Source organism: Dromiciops gliroides, chromosome 1 (assembly GCF_019393635.1).
Source record: "Dromiciops gliroides isolate mDroGli1 chromosome 1, mDroGli1.pri, whole genome shotgun sequence".
Taxonomy (NCBI): Eukaryota; Metazoa; Chordata; class Mammalia; order Microbiotheria; family Microbiotheriidae; genus Dromiciops; species Dromiciops gliroides.
Window position 1 is genome coordinate 664,474,439 of NC_057861.1, and position 12,662 is coordinate 664,487,100.

Sequence of the window (12,662 nt, forward strand, 5' to 3'; positions counted from 1 at the left end):
ACTTGGTCATTATAAATAGGCAGCTTTCTATTTCCTTTTGATATTCTTTACATTTACAATGTGGTAACCACTCTATATATTATTTTCCTGGTTCTGCTTACTTCACTTTGCAGTAGTTCCTATAAGCCTTCTATACTTCACTGTATTTTTCAAACTCACAATCTCTTAGAGTTCAGTAGCTTTCTGTTTATATTAAAGTACCGCAATTTGGGGTTAAGTGACTTGCCTAGGGTCACATAGCTAGTGAGTGATAAGTGTCTGAGGCCAAATTTGAACTCAGGTCCTCCTGACTCCAGGGCTGGTGCTCTATCCACTGTGCAACCAGCTGCCCAATTTTTTAGCCTTTCTTCTACCCATTCATCCACTTTGTATCCAATTCTTTGCTACTACAAAAAATTGTTATTATAAATACCTTTTTTCTCTTTAATCCTTTGACCTCTTGGGGGCATATGTATAGTTGATCTCTGGGCCAAAGATTATGGAAATCAGAGTCACTTTTTTTTTTTTTTTTTAGTGAGGCAATTGGGGTTAAGTGACTTGCCCAGGGTCACACAGCTAGTAAGTGTTAAGTATCTGAGGCTGGGTTTGAACTTAGGTACTCCTGACTCTAGGGCCAGTGCTCTATCCACTGCGCCATCTAGCTGCCCCTCAGAGTCACTTTTTAAAGTAAATTTCCAAATTGCTTTCTATAATGCTTGAACCAATTCACAGTTCCACTAACAGAATGCCTATATTTTCATGGCCTTTGCAATATTGTCTTTTTCCATCTTTACCAACTTTTCTAGATTTTAGGTAAAACCTCAAAATTATTTTGATTTGCATTTATCTTATTAATGATTTGGAATGACAATTTATATGGTTAATAACAACTTTCAATTCTCCTTTTGAGAAATGTTTGTCTATATGATTTGACCATTGATCCATTGAGGAATTTCTCTTGATCTTATGGATGTGTTAATTTCCCATAAATTGATGATCAGACCATTATGGGGGGGATTTGCCCCAATCAACAGTTACCCTTTTTATCCTGGGTACATTAATTTTGTTAATGCATAAACTTTTCATTTTCCTCTATTTTATCTTTTGTAATTGTCCTTTCGTTGGTTGAGTTTTCTCTGTAGTCATAATTGTGAAAGTTATGTAATCTCATTTTCTTCTCATTTTTCTACAGAGATTTTTACATATTTGCTTTTTTTCTTGATATTTTTACTTTTGTTTTCAAATTCGTAGTAAAGATATTACATATGAGATGCCAATGGTATGCATCAAATAGATATTACATATGAGATGTGAATGGTGCACATCAGTACTTCATTGTTTCATCATTACTACTTCCATCACTACCATTTTATTGGCATAGACATTCATTCAATTGACTCCACTAATTCAAATTCACCATTAAGCCATGAGTTTCATGAGAGCAGAGACTGTTAATTAGTTTGTTTTCCTATCTGTGTCCCCATAGTCCTTGGCAAATAATAGGTATTTAATAAATGCTTGTTGACTTGACTCTGCACCTTGGAGTTTCAGAGAGTTGCCTAGGACACTAAATAAAAAAAAGACTATGGTAATGATATTGATAGCAAAAAACAATTCTTATTTTTACTCAGTTTTGCTAAGTACTTTCTTTTAACAAAAACCAGATGAAATAGCTAGTTTAAGTATTGTCACTCCTATTTTACACCTAGTAAATTGAGGTTCGTAGAAGTTATCTGAGGTCTACAGGGTCACATAACTAATAAGTTTCAGAGATTGCATAAAGTTTAATATTTCCATCCCCTAGATTTGGTTTTCTTTTCCATATTGGTGATCCTGATTTAATTCCTAAATATGTACCTGACGGTGACTATGATGACTCAGAGATGCATCAGTGATCCCTATGCATGACAATTTACTGCAGTTAATTCCAGTCAGATATTACCAACCTTAAGTTTTATTTCTATTGCATTCTACACCAAATATTTCAAATGCATAATGCCACTAGAATAAGACATAATACTGCCACACAATGTTTCTCTAAATATTCCCTGGACTGCATCAGGAGGCATCTTCCAAACCAAAAGACCATGAATCTTATCAGTGGCTTCCTATAAATTCCTATCTGGAGCATCATTTAATAGTTTTTGCCATACCTATTGCTATGGGAGTGTTTACTCTAAGTGGTATTTGGTTCATATTATTTTAGCTTTCTCTTCCGAAATTGCTTCCAGCAGCCAGAGAATATGCTTATCATTCTCCATCAGTAGCCTCCCTTGAAGGTAGATATTTTCTCTCCATGTACTGCATACAATATTAACCTATTATTGGATGATTGGTAAGCTCAGTCAGAAAGCTAGGCATGTTATCTGACCTCAAGATGGTATACTGATGACCCTACTAGTGACAGAACTATTGCAATGGCCTAAATCTGCATTGTTGTCTTCCTGTTCAGATGGAGTTGTCTGAAGCCTTGCAAAATATCTCAGATTTTGAAAGCTACTGTTAAGACCACCTATGATCTAGGAGTCTAGAACAACTGATCACTTTTCCTACAGTTTAATGTTTCACTTTCACCCTTGCATTCTGGGGTGAATATTTTCCATAAAGAAGAGCACAGTAGAAAGAGTGCTGTATTTGAAATCAGAAGACCTGCATTCAAATTCTGGCTCTGCTATTTAGAGTCTGATCTTAGTCAAGTCTAGTAAATTATAAGTTTCTTGAAGACAAGGTCTGCCTCCCTGTTGCCTTTGTATCTCTTGTGTTTAGGACATATCTGGGTGCCTGGTAAATGATTTTTGGTGCTACTCACTTCATGATAGAGAAGCCACTAACTCGGAGTGCTAGTTGAGATGTTTGTTTTGGTTTTGGTTTTGACATGGCCAATGCAGTCATTTATTTTGCTTGATTATACATGTTTTTAACTAGTTTTGTTTTTTCTTGCTTTTTCAGTAAGGTGGTCAGTAATGAATAAGGAGGAGAGAAGGGGAGAACATAGAACTGAAAATAAAATTAAATGGGATATTATAAATAAAGGGTTGTTAATTACTTGATTGATCAATGTTACCTAATGGTTCTGTGAATCAAATTTTCTATAAGTGTAGGGGTGTTGGAAAAGATCACCTCTAAAACCCCTTCCAACTCAACATCTGAATGTAAGTGCCTTTACTGGCAAGGACTCAGAAATCTCGAAAGCATATAATCTTTTCCCTTTAATAAAGTGTTGCCAGAAATGTTGTTTGTCTTTCATTCTTGAAGAGGACCATGACATCAGGAGGTGATGTCATGATTTGCAGTGAATTGGATTTAAGTGAGGGAGACCTGGGTAAAGTCACAAGCCTCACTCCTTCAGAGCCATCTGGGTCCAGTGGCAAGATATATATCAGGGAAACTGGAGATGACCCCCAGATGTTTAAGGCAATTGGAGTTAGGTGACTTACCCAGGGTCACACAGCTAGTAAGTGTTTGGAAGCCAAGCTTAATAGTATTCACTTCCAGGTTTTAATATGGGTGTTTTCAAAGTGTTGGCTTATGTCATATGTTCTTTTGTTTGTTTCCCTTTGACCACTCAGACACCTTGGTTCGTTCTACTAATTCCCATCTGTAAACTCTTGCTTTCTAGTTCCAGAACTTAATATAATGCCTGGCACATAGTAGTTGCTTAATAAATGTTTATTGATTGATTAATAGTTTCTATATTACATATCTGTCTCACAATCTATCTTCTGTTCCCTTTCTAGTGATCCTCTGACATTTAAGCATTTTAGGTCCTCCCCAGCCCCAGCTTGCTCTCACCTGTTACTGCTTCTGATCATCTATGACTCCTTTCACCTATGAAAATCTCATTTGGTATTTCCTGAAGCAATCCAGGGAATATTTGGAGAAAAACTGTTTGGCAATATTATGCCTTATTCAAGTGGTATTGTACATGTGCAATATTTGGTGTGGGATGAAATAGAATTAAACACAAGATTAGTAAACTATAACCAGAACAAATTTCAATAAGTTGCTGTGAATAGAGATCACTGCTGTATCTCTGAGTCACCACAGTAGCTCTTCTGTACATATTTAGGAACTAAGTCAGCATCATAATTGCAGGAAATAAAATTTAATCCAAGGTATGTCAATATTGAAATTCATCTAAGCTCTCAAATTTACTAGCTGTATGACCCTGGTCAAGTCACATAATCTCAATGAAACTCAATTTGCTAGTATTTTAAAAAGGATTATAGGCAACTAGGTTGCTCAGTGGATAGAGTGCTGGTCCTAGAGTCTTGAATACCTGAGCTCAAATTTGGCCTCAGATACTTACTAGCTGTGTGACCCTGGGAAAGTCACTTAACCCTGTTTGAATCTATTCCTCATCTGTAAAATAAGCTGGAAAAGAAACAGCAAACCATTCCAGTATCTTTGCCAAAAAAACAAACTCAAATTGGGTTATGAAGGGTCAGACATGACTAAAACCACTGAACAGAAACAAAGGAATAACAATACTTCTAGCAGCTACTTCATAGATTTGTTGTGAGGAAAGTGCTTTCCAAATCTTAAATAGCTCTTGAAATGGGAGGTGTCATTTTCTAAGATTAATATGCAGGGGCAGCTAGGCGGTGCAGTGGATAGAGCACCAGCCCTGGATTCAGGAGTACCTGAGTTCAAACCCGGCCTCAGACACTTAACACTTACTAGCTGTGTGACCCTGGGCAAGTCACTTAACCCCAATTGCCTCACTAAAAAAAAAAAAAAAAAAAAAAAAAAAAAGATTAATATGCAGAGGTAGCCTGGCCCTAGCATAGTAGACCAAGGTTAGACCTTGAAGCCAGGAAAACCAGGGTTAAAACTGCACTTGTGACATATTAACTTTCAGTGACATTTCCAAAGGTCCATATCAATATAATAGTAACAGTAAGGGAATGGGGGAAGAGAATAAGCATCTGTTCCATTCCTGCCTACCATGTATACAAATATCTCATTTGATCCTCAGAACAACCCTGTTAGGTGGGTGGTGTTATTATGCTCATTTTGTGGTTGAGGAAAAAAGGCAAACAGAGGCTAAGTTGCCCAGGGTCACACAGCACATAAGTGTCAAGGGTCAGATTTGAACTCAGGTCTTCCTGATTCCAGGCTCAGTACACTATCCACTGTATCACCTGGCCTCCTCAGTAATAGTGATTGTGGTGGTTTGTAGGAGAATGAAATGTTCTTGAACTCTGATACATGTCTTTGGGATCTCAAATGTGATGCATTTGCTATGAATGTGAAAACATTCACTTATTTTTCATTTGCTTACAATCTGGCTTCCAGCCCCTCTCTGCTGAAAGCACTCTTTCCAAAGTCAGCAATGATGCTTAATTAACCAAGCCAGTGGTCTCTTCTTAGTTACTCTCCTCCTGTACTTCTCTGTCCAATCTGACACCAATGATCATTCTTCTTAATACTGTCCTCCTACCTAGTTCTTTCACCTGTCTGACCACTCCTAGTTGGTTTCCCTTGCTGCTTTATCATGTTTCTGCAGCCCAGCTATAGATTTCCCCCAGGTCTATGTCCTCACTTAACCTCTCTTCCCTGTTCACACTGCCTAGCTTGGACGTTCTTATTCACAGGCATGGGTTCATTTTTTTATAAATTCTGTTTGCATAATGCTTTAGGATTTTTATATGTGTCACCCTAATCAATAAACCCCAGTAACCCTGTATTCCATCCCAGATCAACATAAAAATCTTCTTTTTGGATTTTAAAGCCCTTTCTATCCTGGTCCCTTCCTATCTTTACAGTCTTCTTATACTCTACTCTCCTTCACATACTCTACAATCCAATTCTAAGCATCTACTTGCTGTCCACACTCCGCACCCCTGTGATTTAGGATTGGGAAGAGTATTAACCCAAGTAGAAATGAATGGGTTGTCATCTGCACCACTGACCTCACTGCATTATCTTTCCTTCCAAACTGACCCTCTTCTGACCCCTCCTATTCCTGTTGAAAGCACTGCCATTCTGCCACTCTCCCAGATTCATAACTTCAACTCTTTACTTTTTTTTTTTTTTTTTTTTGCGGGGCAATGACAGTTAAGTGACTCTCCCACGGTCACACAGGTATTACGTGTCAAGTGTCTGAGGCCAGATTTGAACTGAGGTCCTCCGTCCTCCTGAATCCAGGCCTGGTGCTTTATCCACTATGTCACCTAGCTGCCTCCCAACTCTTTACTTTCGATCTTTCCATGTTCCTAATAAGTTGAAAGATCTTATCATTTCCATTTCTACAACATCTTTCGATCTGTACCCCTTATCTATATTCATAAAGTCACTATTCTGGTTTGTATTATCATCACCTCTCAACTGAATTATTTCAGTAGCCTGCCCTCATCAATCAACAAATATTTATTAAGTACCTACTATGTGCTGGGCATATTACTTAAAAGAGTAAAACAATCCCTACATGCAATGGGCTTTCATTCCAATGGGGAGACAATAAGTATATGTAAAATACATGTGGCATAAATATAAAGATAATAAATACAGGGGCAGCTAGGTGGTGCAGTGGATAAAGCACCTGGTCCTAGATTCAGGAGTACCTGAGTTCAAATCCAGGCCTCGGACACTTGACACTTACTAGCTGTGTGACCCTGGGCAAGTCACTTAACCCCTATTGCCCCACAAAAAAAAAGATAATAAATACAAATATACATGAAGTAGTTAAATACAAGAATTGGGACGGAGGATGCTAGCTCTTTATGGGAATTTGAGGGGGGCAGGAATCAGAGAACCTTCATGGAGAAGATGGCACCTGAGTGGCATCTAAAAGGAAGAAAGACCCTTTTGTATGGCAATATCCTATTCTCCCATTATGCATCTCATGCTCATCTCAATTTTGAAACATTTGCTTTTTATTTGATTTTCAGCTGTCATGGGATGACAAGAATTAAAATAGAAGCAACATGTCAATGGACAGTCATATATTTTAAAACCCTACAGATGGATGTGCTTTTTAAATGAGAGTTAGAAAAGGCATTTTTCTAATACCCCTTAAAAGAATGTGATTTGACCTAAATAGGGCCTCTGCCTATCTGCCGGCTACAAGCTGCAAAATAATTGGATTTCTTTTTCCCGACTGCAGGAATTTCATTTACCATCTCTGCCAGTTACAGAATGGAGAGGAGGGGACAGGAAATACATGAAAACTCCAAAATTCACAAACACTGTGGTACATTTTACCAAAGGAAAACCTATAATCTATAGATGGCTTAGAAGGGAAGTATGCTCAATGTTTGGGGGTGTAGATCATTTGTTGTGGTAGACCAGTTGGCACTATCCCTAACCTCATCTAAATAAGGATCTCTAGAAATGCTTCCAGTCCCCATCTATATGGTTCCTATAGAAATAGAGTGTGCAAACTATGAAGGACAATAATGGTATGAAGGAGTGTTGGCATAAATAGATGCATGAAGGAGGATGTTACAGTGAAGGTCAAGAATAGTTTCTAAGTTTGGTTCCCTGCAATTATACTAATTCTGAATGTCTCTGTCATAGAAATGGATCAATATAACACTGAAAGGAGACCAGAAAAAATATTTACCCGCTCAGTTGAAGCTACCAGTAGGATGGACCAATTAATTCACTGCAAATTGGGAGAAATGCTTCAAAGGAATAGTATATGAATTTATCCAGAAGACTGGATTAGAAATTCTCTTTTAACATTAGGAAAGAAATTCCAGCTATCAAAAGGTAGGCAAAAAGGAAACTGTTATTGATTCTCTGATGTCGCTCCTTTTGGTAGAAGAAATAGCAGGTTATTCCCCCACCATCCCATAAACTATAACAAAGATCTATTTATAAAGCCTATGACTCCTATTTATGTTTTTTGTTTTTTGTTTGTTTTTTTTTTTGCCTTAAAGGGTTTTGTTGTCCAGTAATAGTCCTCAGGGATCAGACGTTATTGATAGATTTGGGTGGTACTGTGGAAAGAATAATGAATTTGGAATAAGAATGGAGGATTCTCAATCTTGCTACTTTCTACCTACATGACCTTGGGCAAGTCATATAACCTCTCTGGGCCACCTGTACCTTTTGAGGGTTGGACTAGATGTTCTCTAAAATCCCTTCCTGCTTTAAATGTCTGATCCTATGTTTAGATAATTCTTATAGTGACTATAAAGCTTGCATTTTCTGGGATGTTTCCAATTTCAAGCAAAGAAAGTATATTTTAGGAAGACTTTGAAAAAGGAGTGTTCTTTGTCAGGGCATGTGAACTCATTTTCAAATAGCAAATGTCACTCATAATCACTCATTACTCATAATCATGCATGCTCTGTGTACCAGATCTCCTTATGCTTTTCCACCTTTTGTTTATCCCACTATCTTCCCAAAACATCATAAGTAAGTGGTAATGAGACTCAATTTGATACCCACTCTCTATTACCATCCTTCTGTGCTGCTGTAGATATTGTTTAGGAGAGGCATTTAACTTCAACTCTGGCTCCTGGTCCTTGGGATCAAGGCTCCACACAGAGTTTATCTCTGCTCACTCTCTCAACTCACCCCCTCTGTCTAACTCCCATCCCTTTCCCCAAATCCCTCTAGTCAATTTCTAGGCACTTTCGTCAAGCTCCACACTTTATCATTCTTTCCCCTCTGCACTAGCTCAGAGCATTCAGGAAGTCAAAACAGATAGCAGCTCCCCAATCATGCTCTCTCCTTCATCTTGCCAAGGCCAGATGCCTTCTTCCAAAAAGAACCATGAGCAGAGCTGACAGACTTCAATAGGCTCAGGGAATAACTGGCAGCTTACAGCCATAGGAGGGCACAGATCTGCAATACTTGTCTTCTGCCCATCTCCTCAACCACTGTTATGTAGTTTGTTCTCAAAAAAACAAAACAGCTGGATTTGGAAGTCCTGACCCAGGGCGATAGGGTCCAAAAAGCTTTAAGCTTCCCCATGGTCAGGATAGAGAGAAATCAGAATATAATGAAGTCTGTTTAAAACCTTAGTATTGGAGGACAGCACTAACAGTTTATAATTTGATGCTATTACTAAGACTGTACTACATACAGGACTCTATTTCATGGACATGATTTAACCTATAATGTATCTAAATATATCATAAGTGAAACAGGACAGGACTAACAGCTTATAGTTTGACTGTGTGGGGGCCAAATTTGATATAGGGAGAGTTGAGTGGCTCACTGTAATATTGGGGTCCCAGAAATAATGAGGGACCTCTAGGACCAAAGCTCCCTCCCCTCTGAACTGCCTTTTTAGATTTCTCCCAGGCCAATAAGAAAGGAACCTAACAGCCTCTTTTCCACAAACGAATCAGGTTTTATTAATGGGAATAAAATAAATAGCAAAGGTGAAATTAATAAAATCAAAGACAAGGGAATAGGGAAAAAGAAATATGGATAATCCCCCTAACTCTAATATAAATTTATACAATCCCCAAACTCGCTTCCAGTTCAGCTAATTCAAAAGAGCAGGGCTTGTATGTTAACTCACCACCTGGGGTCCATAGCTTCAGTGGGAAACAGCTTTGCAGTCAGGGCCCTCAGGACAAAACTGCCAAGAAAGAAACTCTTTCTGCCCACTCCTACAGCTCACACAACTGGAAAGAGAGTGTGTTTCCCTCAGCGAGCTTTTACTCTCTTTCCCCCAAAGGGGAGGTCCTTCAAACTCTATCAGAGAGTGGTTTTTCCTGCTGACATCAGCAGCATACATCACTCAGGACAGGACAGGTGTGGCCCATCCCAATCAGTTTGCCAAATTCCATTTTACCACAACTGCATTATATACAGGATTACATATAAAACTCTATTTCAGAGATATTATTTCACCCATAATGTATCTGAAGGTACATGTACTGAATATGAACCTGTGTGCATTATAAATGTTCCTATGTGGTGTTAGGGGAAAGGGTCATAGGGTCTCAAACTGAGGGAGACTTTAGAGATCACCCAGGATAATTTCTTAATCCAGAGGCTGCTCCCTCTCCTCAGCCAACTTCTTCCTGTCTGTGCCAAAGAACAGTTTTCTGTGGGCAAGATGCAGCTTGGTTTTCCTAACAGAGGAAAAGGTTGTAATAGCCTTTCAGAGAGATGAGATTTTTCTTCACATTTCTCTGGTGACCACCTATCCTCAAGCAATCTGGAATTGGGGCAGACTCAAGGAGCTATGAAGGAGTGTCTGAGACCAAAAAGTGACAGAGGCATAGATTGACTGTGGCTGGGAAAAATCTAAAGTTACCCAGTCCACTTCCCTAGTTTTAGTGATGAGAAAATTGAGGCTCAGAGATGTTTAGTGACTTATCTAAGGTAACAGAGATAAAATGGTAGAATTGCGATTTAAACCCAGTTCCTTTGACTTCCAAATTGAACACTTGTCTACTGTGCCACATTGAATAAGTTGATTCAGCAGCAATTTCTGAGGGCCAGGGAAACATTATCATATCTTGGAATCAAGGGAGTTGGCTTGAATACCCAGCTCTGCCATTTACTCTCTCTGTGTTTCCTTTGTTCAGTTACAACCTCTCTGAGCTTCAGTTTCCTCTTCTGTAAAAGTAGGTTAGATTAGAGCAGGGCTTCTTAAACTTTTTCCTTTCACAACCCTTTTTTGTCCAAGAAATTTTCATGCTTCCCTGTACATATAGTTATATAAAATAGGCATACATAACCTTTTACCATTGTCAAATTTTTCCCAACCCCCACATTCAGTTACATGACTCTATGTGGGGTCACAACCTCCAGGTTAAGAATCTACAGAAAGAAAGAAAGAAAGAAAGAAAGAAAGAAAGAAAGAAAGAAAGAAAGAAAGAAAGAAAGAAAGAAAGAAAGAAAGAAAGAAAGAAAGAAAGAAAGAAAGAAAGAAAGAAAGAAAGAAAGAAAGAAAGAAAGAAAGAAAGAAAGAAAGAAAGAAAGAAAGAAAGAAAGAAAGAAAGAAAGGAAGGAAGGAAGGAAGGAAGGAAGGAAGGAGAAAGAAAGAGAGAAAGAAAGAAAGAGAAAGAGAGAGAGAAAGAGAGAGAGAAAGAGAGAGAAAGAAAGAGAGAGAAAGAGAGAGAGAAAGAAAGAGAGAAAGAGAGAAAGATAGGTAGGAAGGAAGGAAGGAAGGAAGGAAGGAAGGAAGGAAGGAAGGAAGGAAGGAAGGAAGGAAGGAAGGAAGAAACAAAGAAAGAAACAAAGAAAGAAACAAAGAAAGAAACAAAGAAAGAAAGAATCTACAGACTAGATGACCTCTAGGGCCCCTTTCAACTGTAGATTTATGAACCCCCGACTTCCCAGGAAAAATGTCTAGCTTAGAGGTTCTTAACCTTCGTGCGTGTGTGTGTGTGTGTGTGTGTGTGTGTGTGAGAGAGAGAGAGAGAGAGAGAGTGGGTGTGTGTGTTTTCACCCGTGCGTATGTGTGTTTATATATATCTGTGATAGAGCCCACTGGCAATCTAGTGAAGTCTATGGGCCCCTCCTCTCCCTCAAAAAACATTTTAAATGCATAAAATAAAATCCACAGGATTATAAAGGAAACCAATTATATAGAAATTCAGTTACCAAAATATTAAAAAGAAAAGTTCATGAGCCCCAGGTTCAGAATCCCTGGTCCCTGGTATTTTAAAAGACTGACTAGACAACATAGAAAGGGATAGTCAGAGGCTCAGAGAGTCTTGGGGCACAGCTACATCAATCCACCACATAGCCCTTGGGTGAGGTACTCATACTATCTGGAGTTCTTGAAAGTGCTACCCAGGTTTCTGGGTTATGTGGCCAACAAGATGGCAAGTTTACTTTAATTCTCTGTCTTTAAAAAAAAAAGAATTAACACTTGACACGTACTAGCTGTGTGACCCTGGGCAAGTCACTTAACCCCCAATTACCTCACACACAAAAAGGAATTAGGGGTACAGTTGAATTCACAGGACAAAGAGAAAACCCTTACCATGTAAAAATGCTTTACTTAAAGTTCTTATTCAACAGTAGCAATACCACTAATACCCCTCACCTCCCACCACCCTTAATGCTTCCCTAGCAGGGATACAAGCCAACCCACAGATTTGCCTCAGACCCAATAAAGAACTCCCTCTCCACCAGATCTACACTCTGCCAACAAGCCCCACCACTCTCTGTCTTTCCTCTTCATACTTGTATCCCCAGTGTTTAGCACAGTGCCTAACACATAATAGGATCTTATAAGTGTTTGTTAACTTTTTACTCTCTCTCTCTCTCTCTCTCTCTCTCTCTCTCTCTTTCTCTTGCTACTGTCCCCCCTTCAACTTTCCTGAAGACTCTCCCTATTTTTCCTCCCTAAATTCAATCTCTAGTCTTGTATGCCAGACATAGAAGCTGAACCTAGAAATTATTTCCTTCCAACTTTTCCTCTGGTTCTTCCATATTAGTCATACCTCTCCTCCCATGTTCCGTCTCTGTCAAAACCCCTTTAAATCACTCTAAATTTCTCAATTTGGAAAAAAAAAAAGTCCCTATCTCCCAATATACACCATAATAAATTCCAAATAGGCCAATTATTAATCTGTGTATATGTTTTAATGTAAGTGATATATGTGAATATACAGGAAGGAAGGAAGGAAGGAAGGAAGGAAGGAAGGAAGGAAGGAAGGAAGGAAGGAAGGAAGGATGCATTTATTAAGTGGGAGGCACTGTGCTAAGCACTTTACAAATATTATCTTATTTGATCCTCACTACACCCACAATTA